The sequence below is a fragment of the Pristiophorus japonicus genome, chromosome 7 (genome assembly GCF_044704955.1).
Source record: "Pristiophorus japonicus isolate sPriJap1 chromosome 7, sPriJap1.hap1, whole genome shotgun sequence".
Taxonomy (NCBI): Eukaryota; Metazoa; Chordata; class Chondrichthyes; family Pristiophoridae; genus Pristiophorus; species Pristiophorus japonicus.
Genome location: NC_091983.1, coordinates 161,875,754 through 161,898,169, shown reverse-complemented (window position 1 = coordinate 161,898,169; position 22,416 = coordinate 161,875,754). Strand labels below are relative to the sequence as shown.

Here is a 22,416-nt window from a genome sequence, read left to right as displayed (position 1 = left end):
TCGCCAGTTGTTATATATGAATAAAGAGTCTGACTGGATACTATGAACTCAAAGTAAAGTGTGACTTTAGTCTTTTATTGCAGATCTCCAGAGTACATCTCCAGCCTGTGAGGCCTCCTTAAGTACCTGTGCTCCCAAGGGATTATGGGATCCCTTGGGACTCAAGGGGATGAGCCCTCTGGTGGTTGTATAAGATATATACAAGTTTACATACATAACAGGGAATAAGTAATATCAGTTCGTCTGCAGTTTGTGTTTTCACTAAGCAAGTGACTGATATTAACGAGACAACTGGAAGCAGCAGGATAAGGCGCTGGGGTTTGCACAGATTACCGGCTTCTCCCAAGTCCAGGGTGTCATTGACTGCACATATGTCACCCTGCAGGCTTTCAGATGATGCCCTTGCCTTTAAGAATCGCAAGGGGTTCCACTCCACTGATGTGCAACTGGTGTGTGATCATCAGCAGTGCATCATGCAGCTCTGCACCCCCATTTCTGGCAGCTGATATGACGCTTTTATCTTGCATCAGCCTCTAATCGTCCACTCTTCGCCCCTGTACAGTAAATGAGAGGCTGCCTTTATGTAGCCTGCCAATTTTCCCATGCTCCCAGTTGGCGAGCTGTTTATAAGAAGCACATTTAGCTCACAGATTGCATTCAACTGAGGCCTGCCCACACAAATTGATTGGGTTTCCCACCAACTGCAGATGCCCTGTCCTTTGCCCACCCAATATAGTCTGGAAACAAAAAATGTCCCCTGCCCCCCCAACACCTCATGTGTTTCCCAGCATATTTGTTTGGATCCAATCATGCCCCTATATTGCTGCTCTGGTTGCTATCCATCTATACAGATACAACTGGCATAAAATCATTCAAGCAACATAAGCAAATATACTTTTTTATGTTGTAAAAATAGGCAGCAACTACTTTGTAACTGGCAACTTTTTGTCCTCCAAACATTGTTAACCTGAAAATAAATGATGGAAAGCTCACTCTTCTGTCTAAAAACAGTCTTCCTTCTTCACGCCTGTACAAAGTTATGCTACATAGGATAATAATATTATGATGAAGATTCCTAAACTTCTCCACCTACTTCTGGTCCTCTGGTATGTACCAGATTCAGAATAGTGCCTGTCCTGGTTGTCAGCTGCATAAAGAAACAAAACCAGCTACATTCTGCTGCGATTAGGGATGGAGATAAGGAATAATAAGGGGAAAAAGTTGCTGGTGGGCATAGTCTATAGGCTCCCTAACAGTAGTTACATTGTTGGACGGAGTATAAATCAAGAAATAATGGAGGGTGGTAAAAAAGGAACAGTAATAATCATGGGTGATTTTAACCTTCATATTGATAGGACAAAGCAAATTGACCAGGGTAGCCTTGAGGAACAGTTCATAGAGTGTATCGGGATAGTTTCCTTGAACAGTACGTTGCGGAACCAACCAGCGAGCAGGCAATCTTAGATCTGGTATTGAGTAATGAGACCGGATTAATAAACAATCTCCTAGCAAAGGATCATCTAGGAATGAATGACCATAACATGGTTGAATTTCAAATTCAGTTGGAGGGTGAGAAAGTTGGAACTCTAACCAGTGTCCTAAGCTTAAATAACAGAGACTACAAAGGTATGAAGGCAGAGTTGGCTAAAGTGGACTGGGAAAATAGATTACAAAGTATGGGATGGTTGATGAGCAGTGGCAGACATTTAAGGAGATATTTCATAACTCGCAACAAAAATATATCCCAATGAGAAGGAAAGACTGTAAGAGAAGGGATAGCCATCCGTGGCTAACTAAGGAAATAAGGGATGGTATCAAATTGAAAACAAGGACATACAATGTGGCCAAGACTAGTGGGAGACCAGAGGATTGGGAAACTTTTAAAAGCCAGCCAAGAATGACTAAAAAAATAATAAAGAGAGGGAAGATAGATTATGAAAGTAAACTAGCATGAAATATAACAACAGATAGTAAGAGTTTCTACAGGTACATAAAAAGGAAAAGAGTGGCTAAAGTAAATGTTGGTTTCCAAGAGGATGCGATTGGGGAATTAATAATGGGGAACAGGGAAATGTCAGAGACATTGAACGAATATTTTGTATCTGTCTTCGCGGTAGAAGACACTAAAAACATCCCAATAGGGGATACTCAAGGGGCTATAGGGAGGGAGGAACAATCACTATCACTATAGAAGTAGTACGCATTAAAATAATGGGACTAAAGGCAGACAAGTCCCCTGGGTCTGATGGCTTGCATCCTCGGGTCCTAAAAGAAATGGCTGCAGAGATAGTGGATGCGTTGGTTATAATCAACCAAAATACCCTGGATTCTGGGGAGGTCCCAGCGGATTGGAAAACCGCAAAAGTAACACCCTTATTTAAAAAAGGAGGCAGACAGAAAGCAGGAAATTATAGACCGGTTAGCCTAAGATTTGTCGTTGGGAAAATGCTGGACTCCATTATTAAGGAAGCAGTAGCAGGACATTTGGAAAAGCATAATTTAATCAAGCAGAGTCAGCATGGTTTTATGAAAGGGAAATCATGTTTGACAAACTTGCTAGAGTTCTTAGACGATGTAACGAGCAGGGTGGATAAAGGGGAACCAGTGGACGTGGTGTATTTGGATTTCCAGAAGGTATTCAATAAGGTGCCACCTAAAAGGTTACTGCACAAGATAAAAGTTCACAGGTTTGGGGGTAATATATTAGCATGGATTGAGGATTGGCTAACTAACAGAAAACAGAGAGTCGGTTGGCAAACAGTAACTATTGGGGTGCCGCAGGGATCAGTGCTGGGGCCTTAACTATTATACAATCTATATTAATGACTTGGATGAAGGGACCAAGTGTAATGTAGCCAAATTTGCTGATGATACAAAGATGGGTGGGAAAGCAAATTGTGAGGAGGACACAAAAAATCTGCAAAGGGATATAGACAGGCTAAGTGAGTGGGCAATAATTTGGCAGATGGAGTATAATGTAGGAGAATGTGATGTTATCCACTTTGGCAGAAAAAATAGAAAAGCAAATTATAATTTAAATGGAGAAAAATTGCAAAGTGCTTCAGTGCAGAGTGACCTGGGGGTCCTTGTGCATGAAACACAAAAAGTTAGTATGCAGGTACAGCAAGTAATCAGGAAGGCAAATGGAATGTTGGCCTTTATTGCAAAGGGGATAGAGTATAAAAGCAGAGAAGTCCTGTTACAACAGTACAGGGTTTTAGTGAGGCCACACCTAGAGTACTGCGTGTAGTTTTGATCTCCGTGTTTAAGGAAGGATCTACTTGCATTGGAGGCTGATGCATTGGAGGCTGTTCAGAGAAGGTTCACTTGGTTGATTCCGGAGGTGAGGGAGTTGACTTATGAAGATAGGTTGAGTAGGTTGGGCCTATACACATTGGAATTCCGAAGAATGAGAGGTGATCTTATAAAAACATATACGATAATGAGAGGGCTCGACAAGTTGGATGCAGAGAGGATATTTCCACTCATGGGGGAAACTAAAACTAGGGGGCATAGAATAAGGGGCCACCCATTTAAAACTGAGATGAGGAGGAGTTTCTTCTCTCAGGGAGTTGTAAATCTGTGGAATTCTCTGCCCCGGTGAGCTGTGGAGGCTGGGTCATTGAATATCTTTAAGGCGGAGATAGACAGATTTTTGAGCGATAAAGGAGTGAAGGATTATGGGGAGCGGGCAGGGAAGTGGAGCTGAGTCCATGATCAGATCAGCCATGATCTTATTGAATGGTGGAGCAGGCTCGAGGGGTCAAGTGGCCTACTCCTGCTCCTATTTCTTATGTTCTTGTATTATTGAATGTCAGTAAATGATCAAAAACTCAATTGCAACAGAAATATTTATGTTTAACTTTATTATATCGTGCCTTAGCATAATAAAAAAAGCAACCATCATATGATAGCTCACTGAATTATTTGCACTGGTTCCATTATTCCATAAAGAAATTGCAGCATCTGAAAAATAACAGCTCTCAAATTGATATCTCAGGTAACATTATCATGGAAACCTATATAAACACATAATAGAGATTGAAAGCACATCATTACTTAATTCAATCTAAAGAGTATCGGGGCTATTAATATTGAATTGCATTTAACTTGGATTTAATCAACTATTGAGGCATGTCATTATTTGTGGTCTCGGATTGTAATGATTACTCTTGACTGCACGAGATCACAACATTTCCACAGTCTATATTTATATTTCAATTTGTTAAAAGCAAATCATGTTTAACCAACAGGGGTGGTGGAGGCAGAATCAATCACAGCTTTCAAAAGGGTGTTGGTAAGTACCTGAAAGAAAATCTTTTACGGGGCTATGGGCTGAATGGCCTTCTTCTGTGCTGTAACCATTCTATGGGCTCAATTTTGACCAGGAGATGCTCCGTTTTTTTTGGAGCAATTTGATTTTTCTGGCGTATCTTAAAAATCCCCATTTTACATATTCAATTTGCACCAGTGTAAGTGAGTTAGTTATGATTTTTTAAATTTAGTTTAGTTTTTCTCAAAAGGGGGCATTACCAGCCAACTATGCCAGTTTTGGCCATTTAGGCTACTTTGGACAACTAATAGTTACTCCAAATCTACTTAGGCCAGTGTAAGTGGCCACTTCAGAAAACCCTAGTGGAGAGTTAAGAAAGCACAGGTAGGTACATCAGAGGCCATTCGGCCTGGGATAGGGGAAGGAAGGGAAGTGAGAGGACCTGCACCTAAAGCACCAAGACTTACAAAGCACTAAACAAAGCACAAAAAGTAATAAGCATTCAATAACAAATAAAAAATAGAAGTAAGCCCTACCTTCATCTGAAAACTTGGCCCGGGAAGGCAGCGGGCCGGCCGGTGCGGGAGGCCACTCGGCCTGGGAGAGGTGCGGGACGATAATGTACCGGGAGACCACTCAGCCTGGGATAGGTGCGGGACGACAATGTACCGGGAGACCACTCGGCCTGGGATAGGTGCGGGACAATAATGTACCGGGAGACCACTCGGCCTGGGATAGGTGCGGGACGACAATGTACCGGGAGACCACTCGGCCTCGGATAGGTGCGGGGCGACAATGTACCGGGAGACCACTCGGCCAGGGATAGGGGTGGGAGCGATTGAACTGCTGACATTGGAGCACACAGCGGCTGCAGGAAGCAAGCTCACCGGACAGGCTGCAACAGGCTCCAGCAAGCAAACGGCAAAACACAAGCAGCTAGGCCTAGGATAGTTACGGGACGACCGGAAGACCACTCGGCCAGGGATGGGGCGGGAGGACTGGGAGACCACTCAGTCAGGGATGGGGCGGGACAACCGGGAGACCACTCAGCCAGGGATAGGTGCGGGAACTGCCGACATCAGAGCACACACAGGCTGCAGGAAGCAAACACACTGGACAGCAAAACACAAGCAGCTATGATTCCTTTTAAAAATGGCCGACTGCCATTTTCGTCGCTGCTGCGCATGCGCAGACATCGCAACCCGACTCCAATGCGCATGTGCAGATGTCCCGGCACTGTTTTCAGCGCAGGACGATGGCTCCACCCCCAACTCGACTGGCCATGCTGCGCGACAACTGGGGAGAGGCCGGACAGCAGCCAAAGTGGGGAGGATTTTTTTCGCCGCACTTCTGAACAGAGAAAAGCGGCGCATCTCCAGTAAGTGCACCGAAAAACAGGGTGGGCCAAAATTGAGCCCTATGATTCTATGATAGTTTGCTGTTCTTTCATAGAGAGGAAACGTTTACTTTGTGCAATCCTTCTGTTATAAAAATATACAGATCAGTGATAATGTCACCAGATGTGCTTTCCGATTATGTGTAGTTAGAAAATTATCACAAATTTTATAAGGTTACTGGTAATTTTCAGATCTTTCAATTTATCCCTTTGTATTTACTTGTTCTCTCCAGTTAGGTGTCTCCATTGCACACAATTCCTTGACTGAGCATGCTGCTAGAATTTGGATAACAATTTTCTTGAGCTGAATTCTAAGAGCTGTTGACTTCTTCTCCATTTCTTTCTCTCTTTCTCCTCTCACATCTCCTTGCTTTCTTTGTCTGGTGTTTTCGAGATCACCCTAATTTCAGCTTCATGTCGCTATGATCAAGCATTCAGCATGTATAGGTTTCAACCACTGTGCTACTATTCCAGAATGTTGGTGCAGAAATGCATTACTCTAGCTGGTTATCCTGTTCAAATTTTAGAAACCCGTCTATATAAAAGATAATTTGAAAGATTATTTCATGATACAGGCAAACTGTGTGTACTGATTTAGCGTAAGGTGCAGATGAAGACTATAATGGCTGAATTCAATGCATGCTGCAAGATCTACAATATGGGCCCTGAATTCACGGCCCCTACGGGTGGGTACGAGGTGCATACCCATCTGTAGGGACCACGCAAGTTCCGGGTTTAGGCATGCAAAGCGCATGCGCCTAAACCCAGAACTTGTGATCTTTCAAGAATCATCTTGACAGATTGCACGCATTCGAAAGTAAAGGGCCTCCGTGGGAGGAGAGATGGCTATTTGCCCAAATCCTGCCCAGCAAACACCCTTGAAATGCTTACGACTGATAAAAGCAGGCATAAGGCCTGCCTTTTTATCAGCATAAGACTTTTAAAACACAAAATAATGTTTTTCAGTAATTTCAACATTCAAAATCCTATTAAATAAGGTAAGTTTATTTTTAGACTCTTTAAAATATGTAAATTTATTTTTCAAAAAATTAAATTTTTGTTTTAAATACTTAAATTCCATTTTGATTAATTTTAAATATGTAATTTTTTTTAATGTATCGTAAGTGCTTGTGTGCTTTGGGGGGGGGTATTCCCATTCATATTTATGATGATTCCAATCACCACAAGTATAAATGGGAATACCCCTACTTTGATAGGTTGGGCCAGCCCATGTGATCCCAGTGATGCGTACGAAGCGTATGAAGCGTATACGCATAGAGGCTCAGAGCCAGAAATCTCTGAAACTCTGGGAACAACAGGTACTTTCATAAAAACTTTGCGGTTGGGAAGCCTCCGACTGCAAATTCTGGGCCATGATTTCTGCTCAAGTGTCCAATATATAACAGACTCACCTAATTAAAATGAGATTTTCTTTATTTTATCCCAACAGCTGACCACATGTACAATATAAAACAATGGCACTTTACTTGGAAGAAAAACGTTTTGTTGATCCAAATTATAGTGTACAGTACTTTGAAAGTTACAAACGTAGGAAGAAAAAACTCTGCTGAGATTGTGAAATTCTCTGTGCTCCGACCCACATATCAACTGGTTCTTCATTGTGCATTGTCAATATGACAAGTGCCCCGTGCATTATTTTGTCATAAATTTACTTATAATTGTTATTAATATGCCTTGTTGAATGTTCTTACTGGTCTATTGTTTGCAGTGCCATGTTTTATTTATGCTCTAAAAAGGTTTTGCACGATGAGGAAACACATAATCTCTCCTCAGTCAAGTTAACCTTCCATTGAAAACTTACTGTCATATTGATCCTGAGCTGAGCTTCAAACCCTACAACATCTCCATCACCGAGACCACTTCTATCCCCACAAGAGAAATCAACTTTCAAGTATTGAAATCAGTGAAATAGCCTCTCCAAAACTTCCTGTGGGTCAGAGCCCACAGAATTCAACAAGGAGGACATCTGGGCCAGAAATATTCCTTCAGCTTCCTTTAAAATAATTAAAACTCTGGGGTTGTTACTGTGAATGTGGAGCCAATTTATTTGTGTGTGGGGTGGGAGTTAATGTGTCTCTACTTATCTGTAGAATAACTCCACGAGGCCGAGTGCTGTGCTTGAACTGCTGTGACCTTAGTCTTTTTATTCAAACTGCAGAGTGGGGCAGCAATGTGGTGACCAGCCTTTTATACAGCAGCTGCCTGGGCCTCCCACAGTTGCACCCTCTAGTGGTACCAGCATAGTATGTACAGAGTATACATTTCTGACAGGAGCAATGGTTTTGCGAATTACAATGAAGTATCCCCTGTTCAAACATCTGCAGATGGACCTGTTTGGATTGCCTATGTAGATTGCTTCCTTTTTGAATGCTACTGGATTTACAGGCCTACATATTAACAGCCTCCAATATGGCAACGTGCAGGCCAGCTTTGTTCATAGAAACATAGGAAACGTAAAAAATAGGTGCAGGAGTAGGTCATTCAGCCCTTCGAGCCTGCACTGCCATTCAATGAGTTCATGGCTGAACATGCAACTTCAGTACCCCATTCCTGCTTTCTCGCCATACCCCTTGATCCCCCTAGTAGTAAGGACTACATCTAACTCCTTTTTGAATATATTTAGTGAATTGGCCTCAACAACTTTCTGTGGCAGAGAATTCCACAGGTTCACCACTCTCTGGGTGAAGAAGTTTCTCCTCATCTCGGTCCTAAATGGCTTACCCTTATCCTTAGACTGTGACCTCTGGTTCTGGACTTCCCCAACATTGGGAACATTCTTCCTGCATCTAACCTGTCTAAACCCGTCAGAATTTTAAACATTTCTATGAGATCCCCTCTCATTCTTCTGAACTCCAGTGAATACAAGCCCAGTTGATCCAGTCTTTCTTGATATGTCAATCACGCCATCCCGGGAATCAGTCTGGTGAACCTTCGCTGCACTCCCTCAATAGCAAGAATGTCCTTCCTCAAGTTAGGAGACCAAAACTGTACACAATACTCCAGGTGTGGCCTCACCAAGGTCCTGTACAACTGTAGTAACACATCCCTGCCCCTGTACTCAAATCCCCTCGCTATGAAGGCCAACATGCCATTTGCCTTCTTAACCGCTTGCTGTACCTGCATATCAACCTTCAATGACTGATGTACCATGACACCCAGGTCTCGTTGCACCTCCCCTTTTCCTAATCTGTCACCATTCAGATAATAGTCTGTCTCTCTGTTTTTACAACCAAAGTGGATAACCTCACATTTATCCACACTATACTTCATCTGCCATGCATTTGCCCACTTACCTAACCTATCCAAGTCACTCTGCAGCCTCATAGCATCCTCCTCGCAGCTGACACTGCCACCCAACTTAGTGTCATCCGCAAATTTGGAGATACTACATTTAATCCCCTTGTCTAAATCATTAATGTACAATGTAAACAGCTGGGGCCCCAGCACAGAACCTTGCAGTACCCCACTAGTCACTGCCTGCCATTCTGAAAAGTACCCATTTACTCCTACTCTTTGCTTCCTGTCTGCCAACCATTTCTCAATTCATGTCAGCACACTACCCCCAATCCCATGTGCTTTAACTTTGCATCTTAATCTCTTGCATGGGACCTTGTCGAAAGCCTTCTGAAAGTCCAAATACACCACATCAAATGGTTCTTCATTGTCCACTCTACTGGAAACATTCTCAAAAAATTCCAGAAGATTTGTCAAGCATAATTTCCCTTTCATAAATCCATGCTGACTTGAACCTATCATGTCACCTCTTTCCAAATGCGCTGCTATGACATCCTTAATAATTGATTCCATCATTTTACCCATTACTGATGTCAGGCTGACCGGTCTATAATTCCCTGTTTTCTCTCTCCCTCCCTTTTTAAAAAGTAGGGTTACATTGGTTACCCTCCACTCGATAGGAACTGATCCAGAGTCTATGGAATGTTGGAAAATGACTGTCAATACATCCGCTATTTTTAAGTACTCTGGGATGCAGACCATCAGGCCCTGGGGATTTATCGGCCTTCAATCCCATCAATTTCCCCAACACAATTTCCCGACTAATAAGGACTTCCCTCAGTTCCTCCTCCTTACTAGACCCTCTAACCCCTTTTATATCCAGAAAGCCATATCTACATGTGGCCTAATCAGCGATCCTTCAAGAGATTGCTGCAGGTCACCACCAAGAAGATAAATTTACAAAGCAGACTAACTTGCATGTGAAGCTAGGAAGTGTAGGAGCCCCCCCTCCTCGATTGCTCGCCGTTCCCTTTCGGCCCTTCTCTCGATTGCATCCCCCCTCCCCTTCCCCCCCAGACTTACCTAACTGACTGGTGATGGAGCGGCCACAAATTCAAACATTCTTCACTGATGGGCTGATGGGAATAAAGCCCGAGGAGCAATATCGATTGGGCATCAGGCCTACCTGTTCTGGTGCAGGAATCATCCAAATTTCTAGACCAATTTTTTGGTGTTGCACCGTCAATTTAAAGAGGCCTCAGCGAACAATTCTCAGAATAAACATAGCACAGAGAGCCAGGTTCTTGCAACTTTATTACTTTTATGATTGAATTGAGTTATTTTGAACTCAGCATTCAGTCTGAGAAAGCACAGACTGAACAATGGACCAGTTTATGCTTCTTTAAAGTTATAATTGAAACAGTTTTGTTAGGTAACATGGGAAAAATCCAAGAATGTCCATGATATCACTGATGCTTGCCAAGCCCGGTCTAGGAGAGTAGTACCATTAATGGAAGAAAAGTGGAGACATTCAATTAGAATCATAACAGCATAGACATTTACAGCACAGAAGGAAGCCATTCGATCCATCATGTCGTGTCGGCCGACAAAGAGCTCTCCAGCCTAATCCCACTTTCCAGCACTTGAGCCATAGACCTGTAAGTTACGGTACTTCAAGAGCATATCCAAGTACTTTTTAAATGCAATGAGGGTTTCTGTCTCTACCACCTTTTCAGGCAGTGAGTTCCAGACCCCACCCACCCCCTGGGTGAAAAAAGTTCTCAACTCCCCTTTAATCCTTCGACCAATTACTTTAAATCTATGCCCCCTGATTATCGACCCCTCAGCTAGGGGAAATAGGTCCTTCCTATGCATTCTATCCTGGCTCCTCATAATTTTATACACCTCAATTAGGTTTCCCCTCAGCCTCCTCTGTTCCAAATCTTTCCACATAGCTAAAATTATCTAGTTCAGGCAACATCCTCGTAAATTTCCTCTGTACCCTCTTTAGTGCAATCCTGTAATGCAATTCCTTAGTACCTGTATTTCCATCCATTTTCTGAAATAATGCCAAAAATACATTTTTAGATAGTCATTTATGTCAACTGTGCAGTCACCATTAAAATATTACGAGACCACCCCAACCTCTGTCGTCGAGCAACAGTACGCGGACGACGCATGTGTCTGCACACATGCAGAGGCTGAACTCCAGGACATAGTCGACGTATTTACTGAGGCATACGAAAGCATGGGCCTTACGCTAAACATCTGTAAGACAAAGGTCCTCAATCAGCCTGACCTCGCCGCACAGCACTGTCCCCCAGTCATCATGATCACGGCGCGGCACTGGACAACGTGGACCATTTCCCATACCACTGGCACACTGGAGGCGGTGTTGAATCTCGTCATCTGACATTGATGACGAGATTCAACACTGCCTCCAGTGCGCCAGTGCAGCCTTCGGCCGCCTGAGGAAAAAAGTGTTTGAAGACCAGGCCCACAAATCTGCCAACAAGCTCATGGTCTACAGGGCTGTAGTAATACTCGGCCTCCTGTATGACTCAGAGACATGGACCATGTACAGTAGACAACTCAAGTCGCTGGAGAAATACCACCAACGATGTCTCCATAAGATCCTACAAATCCCCTGAGAGGACAGATGCACCAACATTAGCGTCCTCGACCAGGCCAACATCCCCAGCATTGAAGCACTGATCACACTTGATCAGTTTCGCTGGGCAGGTTACATTGTTCGCGTGCCAGACATGAGACTCCAAAAGCAAGCGCTCTACTCGGAACTCCTTCACAGCAAATGAGCCAAATGTGGGCAGAGGAAATGTTACAAGGACACCCTCAAAGCCTCCCTGATAAAGTGCAACATCCCCACTGACATCTGGGAGTCCCTGGCCAACAACCACCCTAAGTGGAGGAAGTGCATCCGGGAGGGTGCTGAGCACCTCGAGTCTCATCGTCGAGAGAATGCAGAAATCAAGTGCAGGCAGCGGAAGGAGCGTGCAGCAAACCTGTCCCACCCACTCCTTCCCTCGACAACTGTTTGTCCCACCTGTGACAGAGACTGTGGTTCTCGTATTGGACTGTACAGCCACCTAAGGACTCATTTTAAGAGTGGAAGCAAGTCTTCCTCAATTCCGAGGGACTGCCTATGATGATGATGATGATGATGATGATTACGAGAAAATAAAATATGAAATAAAGAAAGACCATTCAGCTCATCCAGCTCTTTCTAAAAAGAAAAATCATATGCAATTTACAGGCTCAAGACCTTCAACCCATATTTGTTTCATCTGCTGAAGGAGGCGGATAAGCACAGTTGCAAGAAGATAAAACACTATTGAAATGTTTGATTTCTTATTTAATTGGATGCTGTAGGACTTCTGACAATGTGCTTTAACCCCAAGCTCAGAACACCACCCTACTGCCCAAATGATATTTTTCATTTCCCACAACCAGCCATCCTTTTGGCTGCTCTGAGATTTACATTTTGTGCCAAGCTGAGTAATTTTGTTCAGTGACCCATGTCCGCTGAGTTTGCACAAATATTTATAGAAAGATGAGTGACAATAGCTTAGAACGGTAGAATGCAATTTATAGCAGTAGCTACATTGTTCAGCCAATAAGATAACATCCATTGGATATGAATTTTGCAGATTCCATTTTTCTTGTCTCTATGCACACATCATCATCATTATTGTTATATATGTAAACTTGTATTTACTCTGTACAGCCACTAGAGGGCTCATCTGATGGAGTCCCAAGGGATCCCATAATCCCTTGGGAACATAGGTATTTAAGGAGGCCTCACAGCTTGAAGAGGCACTCTGGAGACCTGCAATAAAAGACTAAGGTCACACTTTACTTTGAGCTCACACTGTTCAGTCTGACTCTTTCTCCATACATAACAACTGGCGACGAGATACAGAAAGCGAACCCAAAGATGCAGAGAACAGTGGCCTCCTGGAGAAATTCTCAGATGGAGATGATTGGGAAACTTTTGTGGAGCGACTCGACCAATACTTCGTAGCCAACAAGCTAGATGGGGAAGAGAATGCTGTCAAATGAAGGGCGATCCTCCTCACAGTCTGTGGGGCACCAACATATGGCCTCATGAAGAATCTGCTCACTCCAGCGAAACTCACGGAGAAATCGTATGACGATCTGTGCACACTGGTCCGAGAGCAGTTGAACCCAAAGGAAAGCGTTCTGATGGCGAGGTACCGGTTCTACACCTACAAAAGGTCTGAAGGCCAGGAAATGACGAGTTATGTCGCCAAGCTAAGACGCCTTGCAGGACATTGCGAATTTGAAGAATATTTGGAGCACATGTTCAGAGACATTTTCATACTTGGCATTGGCCACAAAACCATACTTTGCAAACTTTTGACGGTAGAGACCCCAACCTTGAGTAAGGCCATAGCGATAGCATCAGGCATTCATTGCCATCAGTGATAATACAAAGCAAATCTCTCAGCACACGAGTGCTGCTACAAGTACTGTGAACAAAGTGATGTTGTTTTTGAATCATAATGTACAGGGCAGGTCACACATACCTGCAGCTGCACGTCCGCAGATGTCTCAGAGTCCACCATCAAGGGTGATGAATGCAAGGCCATTAACACCTTGTTCGTGCTGTGGGGGTGATCATCATTTCCATTCATGCCGATTCAAAGGATACGTTTGCAAGGGCTGTGGAACAATGGGACACCTTCAACGAGTGTGCAGGCGAGCTGCTAAGCCTGTTAAACCTGCAAACCACCATGTTGCAGAGGAGGACAGATCCACAGAGGATCACGATGAACCAGAGCCTCAGACCGAGGAGGCAGAGGTACATGGGGTGCACACATTCACCATGAATTGTCCCCCGGTAATGCTGAATGTTGAACTAAATGGACTCCCAGTGTCAATGGAGCTGGACATGGGGGCGAGCCGGTCCATCATGGGCAAAAGGACTTTCGAAAGACTGTGGTGCAACAAGGCCTCAAGGTCAGTCTTAACTCCAGTTCGCACGAAACTAAGAACTTACACGAAAGAACTGATTCCTGTAATCGGCAATGCTACCGTAAAGGTCCCCTACAATGGACTGGTGCATTTGCTACCACTCTGGATGGTACCGGGCAATGGTCCCACGCTGCTCGGCAGGAGCTGGCTACGAAAGATACGCTGGAACTGGGACGACGTCCGAGCGCCTATAGCATGATTGAGAAAGAAGCGTTAGCGTGTGTCTATGGGGTAAAGAAAATGCATCAATACCTGTTTGGGCTAAAATTCGAATGGGAAACTGGCCATAAGCCACTTATATCCCTGTTTTCTGAGAGTAAAGGGATAAATACCAACGCATCGGCCCGCATCCAGAGATGGGCGCTCACGTTGTCCGCATACAACTATGCCATCCGCCACAGGCCAGGCACAGAAAACTGCGCCGATGCTCTCAGTAGGCTGCCATTGCCCACCACGGTAGTGGAAATGGCGCAGCCTGCAGATCTAGCCATGGTTATGGAAGCATTTGAGAGTGAGCAATCACCCATCACTGCCCGGCAGATCAAAACCTGAACAAGCCAGGACCTCTTATTATCTCTAGTCAAAAGCTGTGTGCTTCACGGGAACTGGTCCAGTGTCCCAGTGGAAATGCAGGAAAAGATAAAGCCGTTCCAGCGGCGCAAAGATGAAATGTCTATACAGGCAGACTGCCTTCTGTGGGGCAATCGAGTAGCGGTCCCCAAGAAGGGCAGAGACACCCGTCATCAGTGACCTCCACATTACCCACCCAGGCATCGTGATGATGAAAGCGATAGCCAGATTCCACGTTTGGTGGCCCAGTATCGATGCGGACTTAGAGTCCTGCGTTCACAGATGTAATAAATGCTCACAGTTAAGCAATGTTCCCAAGGATGCGCCGCTAAGCTTATGGTCTTGTTCTCCAAACCGTGACCTAGGATACACGTTGACTATGCAGGCCCATTCTTGGGTAAAATGTTCCTTATGGTTGTAGACACGTATTCCAAGTGGATTGAATGTGAGATAATGTCGGCTAGCACGTCCGCTGCTGCTGCTGAAAGCCTGCGGGCCATGTTTGCCACTCACAGCGTACCCGATGTCCTGGTGAGCGACAACGGGCCATGTTTCACCAGTGCTGAGTTCAAAGAATTCATGACCCGCAACGGGATCAAACATGTCACATCTGCCCCACTTAAACCAGCATCCAATGGTCAGGCAGAGAGAGCAGTGCAACCGTCAAGCAAGGCTTGAAGATGGTAACTGAAGGTTCACTGCAGACTCGCCTATCCTGAGTCCTGCTTAGCTGCCGCACGAGACCCCACTCGCTCACTCGGAACCCACCTGTTGAACTGCTCATGAAAAGGGCACTCAAGACATTAGTTCACCCTGATCTACATGAACAGTTAGAGAGCAGGCGGCTTCAACAAAGTGCATACCATGATAGCGCAAATGTGTCACGCGAGATTGAAATCAATGATCCTGTTTTTGTATTGAATTATGGACAAGGTCCCAAGTGGCTTCCCGGCACTGTCATGGCCAAAGAGGGAAACAGGGTGTTTCGGGTAAAACTTTCAAATGGACTCGTTCACCGGAAACACTTGGACCAAATCAAACTCAGATTTACGGACTATCCTGAGCAACCCACCTTGGACCCTATCTTTTTTGATCCCCCAATATACACACCAGTGACAACCGGAACCACGGTTGACCACGAAGCAGGACCCATCATCAGCAGCAGCCCAGCAGGACCCAATACACCAGGCAGCCCAGCAAGGCCAGCTGCACAGCAGCCCAGCGAGGGCCCAACAAATGATCCAACAATACCAGCTTTCACACCAAGACAATCAACCAGGGCAAGAAGGGCCCCAGATCGACTCACATTTTAAATAGTTACACTATTGACTTTGCGGGGGAATGTTGTTATATATGTAAACTTGTATTTACTCTGTATAGCCACCAGAGGGCTCATCCCCTGGAGTCCCAAGGGATCCCATAATCCCTTGGGAGCACAGGTATTTAAGGAGGCCTCACAGCTTGGAGAGGCACTCTGGAGACCTGCAATAAAAGACTAAGGTCACACTTTACTTTGAGCTCACACTGTTCAGTCTGACTCTTTCTCCATACATAACAGTTATCATAGGCAGTCCCTCGGAATCGAGGAAGACTTGCTTCCATTCTTAACATGAGTTCTTAGGTGGCTGTACAGTCCAATATGAGAACCACAGTCTCTGTCACAGCACAAACACAATGTGGCCACTGTTTAAACACTAAACAGACATCTGCCTTTCATTCATAGACTGATGAAAATACTGTACTAAATTTGAGAAATCTGTTTCCCAAGCAACCTCGCTGCTCACAATCAACTAACCAGTTAGAACAACCTCTATAATGTCACAGCCATGACAACAAAGTTAGAATCAAAAATTTTATTAGTCGTTTTAAGTGGACATTATCTCCTCTGTGACATCTTGAATTCAGCATGTGCAACACTAACTAAATCCACAGTAAATTCATTCATGTCGCTTGCAGATTTGAAATTATTCTAACCATTAAAAATATTGATACTTGTTTCACAAGATACAATATTTATTCAACAAGTAGAGATGGCTCATATTTACTGATGACTTAGCATTATTCAGTCAGATATGGCCGCTGGTCAATATAGTATCTATATCTAAACCTCTTTTTTGCAATTGTAACTTGGATGTTGGATGATTTAGTTTCTAGATACAAACAATTATTTGTTTAATTGAATGGCTAGAATTTATTCTAAGTCTTAAATTCCACCAATGCACTTCAGTGATAAATGAGAATACTGGATGAGTGTCTATGGATTGCAAGGCAAAAATCTAATAAGTGATTCTCAAAATGTCGTAATTATGCGACTGAACCTCAAGTTATTTTTGTTTAGCCTTCTAAAGGCTGAGATTAAACTGCTAGCTGTAAGCTTCAAACATAAATCCGACATTCTATTCTATGTTCTTTATTGACATTTGATATGTAGGTAATGGTGGTTGATTCTCTTATTACAGGGTTAGTGGTAACTACTATGATCGCACCTTAAAGTAGTTTTAAGTAACACAGAATAATGGCCTTGGATGTAGCTCACAAAAAATCGGCCTGTGATTTAGGATGATGAGTTACAAAGAATTTTATATCGTCCACTCAACTTAACTTTTAAGCAGATGTAACATAACATGCCAAACCAAGAATGATGTGGCATAGAGTTTGAAACAGCTATCGTTTGTAGCCTTTGCAAACTCTGTTTAAGGCCCTTAAATTACATTCGCAGACTATAATTTCAATGCTAAAATTTGCAAATAAAATAATGGTGTGTGTGATGAAGGAATGATTACTTAAGCAACTTCATTTGATTATTGGCTTACGACTTGCTGAGACCCTCACTGAAACAGGTAAAAGTTCATTATAATTAACTCAAACACTCATTCAGAACAGTGGCGGTGGCGATTTTCTTTGATTCGCGCTAGTTTTCAGGTACATAAGAACATAAGAACATAAGAAATAGGAGCAGGAGTAGGCCATTTGACCCCTTGAGCCTGCTCCACCATTCAATAAGATCATGGCTGATCTGATCATGGACTCAGCTCCACTTCCCTGCCCGCTCCTCATAATCTCTTTACTCCCTTATTGCTCAAAAATCTGTATCTCCACCTTAAATATATTCAATGACCCAGCCTCCACAGTTCTCTGAGGCAGAGAATTCCATAGATTTACAAGCCTCTGAGAGAAGAAATTTCTCCTCATCTCAGTTTTAAATGGGCGGCCCCTTATTCTGAGACTATGTCCCCTAGTTTTAGTTTCCCCTATGAGTGGAAATATGCACTCTGCATCCACCTTGTTGAGCCCCCTCATTATCTTATAAGTTTCAATAATATCATCTCTCATTCTTTGGAACTCCAATGTGTATAGGCTCAACCTACTCAATCTATTCTCATAAGTCAATCCCCTCATCTCCGGAATCAACCTAGTGAACCTTCTCTGAACTGCCTCCAATGCAAGTATATCCTTCCTTAAATACGAAGACACCTACTGAATGCAGTACTCTAAGTGTGGCCTCACCAATAGCCTGTACAGTTGTAGCGGGACTTCTCTGCTTTTATACTCTATCCCCCTTACAATAAAAACCAACATTCCATTTGCCTTCCTGATTACTTGCTGTGCCTGTATACTAACGCCTTGTGTTTCATGTACAAGGACACACAAGTACTTGGGCATGCTGATACTTTATCAGAATTACTGTAATAAGCTGGAACTTTTGTCACTCATGCAAAAGAACGCATGTGCTAAGTCCTAGATCTGAATTGCTTCCTGTTGTAGCCCTGTTAACAGACCTTTCAAAAAGTCCCAACCCTCTTAGCAGAACACTGTTCTCCAGATTAACTCGGTACTTTGTACAACCATCACTGTACAATGTTTACGAGTCTCCCTCCAGACCCCAGACATGACCCTCACATACAAACCATGCTGGTAACATTGAGTGGCCAATTTATTATGGCCACAATGCCCCACCATATGTCTCCTGATGTTATGTTACTGCCATACAGAAACTGCCACTCTACCATTTAAGATGACTGGGCAGTATCTTCAGAACAAATTATTGGCCATTGGTTGCACAGAAACATGGTTGCAGGGTGGCCAAGACTGGGAATTAAACATACAGGGGTATCTGATGATTCAGAAAGATAGACAAGAAGGGAAAGGAGGTGGGGTAGCTCTGTTAATAAAGGATGATATCAGGGCAGTCGTGAGAGACGATATTGGCTCTAATGAACAAAATGTTGAATCATTGTGGGTGGAGATTAGAGATAGTAAGGGGAAAAAGTCACTGGTGGGCGTAGTTTATAGGCCCCCAAATAATAACTTCACAGTGGGGCGGGCAATAGTCAAGGGAATAATGGAGGCATGTGAAAAAGGAACAACAATAATCATGGGAGATTTTTACCTACATATCGATTGGTCAAATCAAATTGCACGGGGTAGCCTGGAGGAGGAATTCATAGAATGCATACGGGGTTGTTTCTTAGAACAGTATGTTACAGAACCTACAAGGGAGCAAGCAATCTTAGATCTGATCCTGTGTAATGAGACAGGAATAATAAACAATCTCCTAATAAAAGATCCTCTCGGAATGAGTGATCACAGTATGGTTGAATTTGTAATACAGATTGAGGGTGAGGAAGTAGTGTCTCAAACGAGCGTACTACACTTAAACAAAGGGGACTACAGTGGGATGAGGGCAGAGTTGACTGGAAACACAGACTAAACGGTGGCACAATTGAGGAACAGTGGAGGACTTTTAAGGAGCTCTTTCACAGTGCTCAACAAAAATATATTCCAGTGAAAAAGAAGGGCGGTAAGAGAAGGGATAACCAGCCGTGGATAACCAAGGAAATAAAGGAGAGTATCAAATTAAAAACCAATGCGTATAAGGTGGCCAAGGTTAGTGGGAAAATAGACAGATTGGGAAAATTTTAAACGACAGCAAAGCATGACTAAGAAAGCAATAAAGAAAGGAAAGATGGATTACGAAGGTAAACTTGCGCAAAACATAAAAACGGATAGTAAAAGCTTTTACAGATATATAAAACGGAAAAGAGTGACTAAAGTAAATGTTGGTCCCTTAGAAGATGAGAAGGGGGATTTAATAATGGGAAATGTGGAAATGGCTGAGACCTTAAACAATTATTTTGCTTCGGTCTTCACAGTGGAAGACTCAAAAACCATGCCAGAAATTGCTGGTCACAGGAATGTGGGAAGGGAGGACCTTGAGACAATCACTATCACTAGGGGGGTAGTGCTGGACAGGCTAATGGGACTCAAGGTAGACAAGTTCCCTGGTCCTGATGAAATGCATCCCAGGGTATTAAAAGAGATGGCGGAAGTTATAGCAGATGCATTCGATAAAATCTACCAAAATTCTCTGGACTCTGGGGAGGTACCAGCGGATTGGAGAGCAGCTGATATAACGCCTCTGTTTAAAAACGGGGGCAGACAAAAGGCAGGTAACTATAAGCCGTTTAGTTTAACATCTGTAGTGGGGAAAATGCTTGAAACTATCATTAAGGAAGAAATAGCGGGACATCTAGATAGGAATAGTGCAATCAAGCAGACGCAGCATGAAGGGGAAATCATGTTTAACTAATTTACTGGAATTCTTTGAGGACATAACGAGCATGGTGGATAGAGGTGTACTGATGGATGTGGTGCATTTAGATTTCCAAAAGACATTCGATAAGGTGCCACACAAAAGGTTACTGCAGAAGATAAAGGGACGCGGAGTCAGAGGAAATGTATTAGCATGGATAGAGAATTGGCTAGCTAACAGAAAGCAGAGAGTCGGGATAAATGGGTCCTTTTCAGGTTGGAAATCGGTGGTTAGTAGTGTGCCACAGGGATCGGTGCTGGGAACACAACTGTTTACAATATACATAGATGACCTGGAAGAGGGGACAGAGTGTAGTGTAACAAAATTTGCAGATGACACAAAGATTAATGGGAAAGCGGGTTGTGTAGAGGACACAGAGAGGCTGCAAAGAGATTTAAATAGGTTAAGCGAATGGGCTAAGGTTTAGCAGATGGAATACAATGTTGGAAAATGTGAGGTCATCCACCTTGGAAAAAAAAAACAGTAAAAGGGAATATTATTTGAATGGGGAGAAATTACAACATGCTGCGGTGCAGAGGGACCTGGGGTTCCTTGTGCATGAATCCCAAAAAGTTTGCAGGTGCAGCAGGTAATCAGGAAGGCGAATGGAATGTTGGCCTTCATTGCGAGAGGGACGGAGTACAAAAGCAGGGAGGTCCTGCTGCAACTGTATAGGGTATTGGTGAGGCCGCACCTGGAGTACTGCGTGCAGTTTTGGTCACCTTTCTTAAGGAAGGATATAATAGCTTTGGAGGGGGTACATAGATGATTCACTAGGCTGATTCCGGAGATGAGGGGTTTACCTTATGATGATAGATTGAGTAGACTGGGTCTTTACTCGTTGGAGTTCAGAAGAATGAGGGGTGATCTTATAGAAACATTTAAAATAATGAAAGAGATAGACAAGTTAGAGGCAGAAAGTTTGTTTTCACTGTTCGGGGAGACTAGAACTAGGGGGCACAGCCTCAAAATACGGGGGAGCCAATTTAAAACCGAGTTGAGAAGGAATTTCTTCTCCCAGAGGGTTGTGAATCTGTGGAATTCTCTGCCCAAGGAAGTAGTTGAGGCTAGCTCATTGAATGCATTCAAATCACAGATAGATAGATTTTTAATCAATAAGGGAATTAAGGGTTATGGGGAGCGGGCGGGTAAGTGGAGCTGAGTCCACGGCCAGATCAGCCATGATCTTGTTTAATGGCGGAGCAGGCTCGAGGGGTTAGATGGCCTCCTCCTGTTCCTAATTCTTATGTTCTTATGTTCTATGTTCTTATTTCCCTTGTTAGCCATGGTTGAACCACCTTCCTCGTTTTATTTTTACTCCAGACAGGGATGTACAATTGCTGAAGTTCATCCACGTGATCTTTAAATGTTTGCCATTGCTTATCCACCGTCAACCCTTTAAGTATCCTTTGCCAGTCTATTCTAGCCAATTCATACCTCATACCGTCGAAGTTACCTTTCATTAAGTTCAGGATCCTAGTTTCCGAATTAACTGTGTCACTCTCCATCTTAATAAAGAATTCTGCCATATTATGGTCACTCTTCCCCAAGTGCCTCTATATCCTTTTTATAATATGGAGACCAGAACTGTTCACAGTACTCCAAGTGTGGTCTAACCAAGATTCTCTACAAGTTTAACATAACTTCTCTGCTTTTCAATTCTATCTCACTAGAAGTAAACCACAGTGCTTTGTTTGCATTTTTTTTAATCCATGTTGTAGCGGATGGTGTGTCTGTCAGCTTGCCTTCCTGACCAGAACGGTTGCGAGTCGCACTCCCTGGTTCTCGAGCTTGGATGTATTAATCAGGGTGTGATAAAGTGCAGCAGACAACTGTTTTGTACAAAGAAGGTATGAGTTTTATTCAAGAAAGCAAATAACACAAATACACTCCAATAAAACTGTAAAATCTTACAATAAGGTTCTAAACAATGGGGAATACTTTATTACAAGTGATAAACACAACAGAAATATCTCCCACCTCCCACTTACTCGCTAACTAGGTCAAACTCTGGGGCTCCAGGGATTCATGTTCACCAGATCCTTTCCTTTGACAGCTTGTTTCGCGGTTTTGGGATTCTTTGGTTAGAGCCGGTTTGCCTTGCCATACCCTGGATGTGGTAGAAGACCTCTGCTGCGTATTGAAGCCAGTTGGAGCGAGTTCTTTTCCCTGATGTCGCGATGTTTCTTCCTGTGTTTTCTCGCCGTGTGCTCTCGATCTTGATCTTGTTGTTCCGAAGTGATGGTCAGAAAAAGTTTTTCCTGTGATGGTCAGAACAGTTCTTCCTGTGATGGTCAGAATTGAAGTAGTTCT

General features: G+C 43.5%; 1 long non-coding RNA gene across 1 annotated transcript in view; it reads left to right on the top strand.

The window, feature by feature from the left end:
- Window positions 1–22,416, top strand: part of LOC139266886 (uncharacterized) — a 208,189-nt gene that overhangs the window by 114,657 nt on the left and 71,116 nt on the right. Inside the window, exon 2 of the long non-coding RNA XR_011593793.1 lies at window positions 4,254–4,297. This is a non-coding gene — a long non-coding RNA (uncharacterized lncRNA). The remainder of the gene's footprint in view (window positions 1–4,253; window positions 4,298–22,416) is intronic.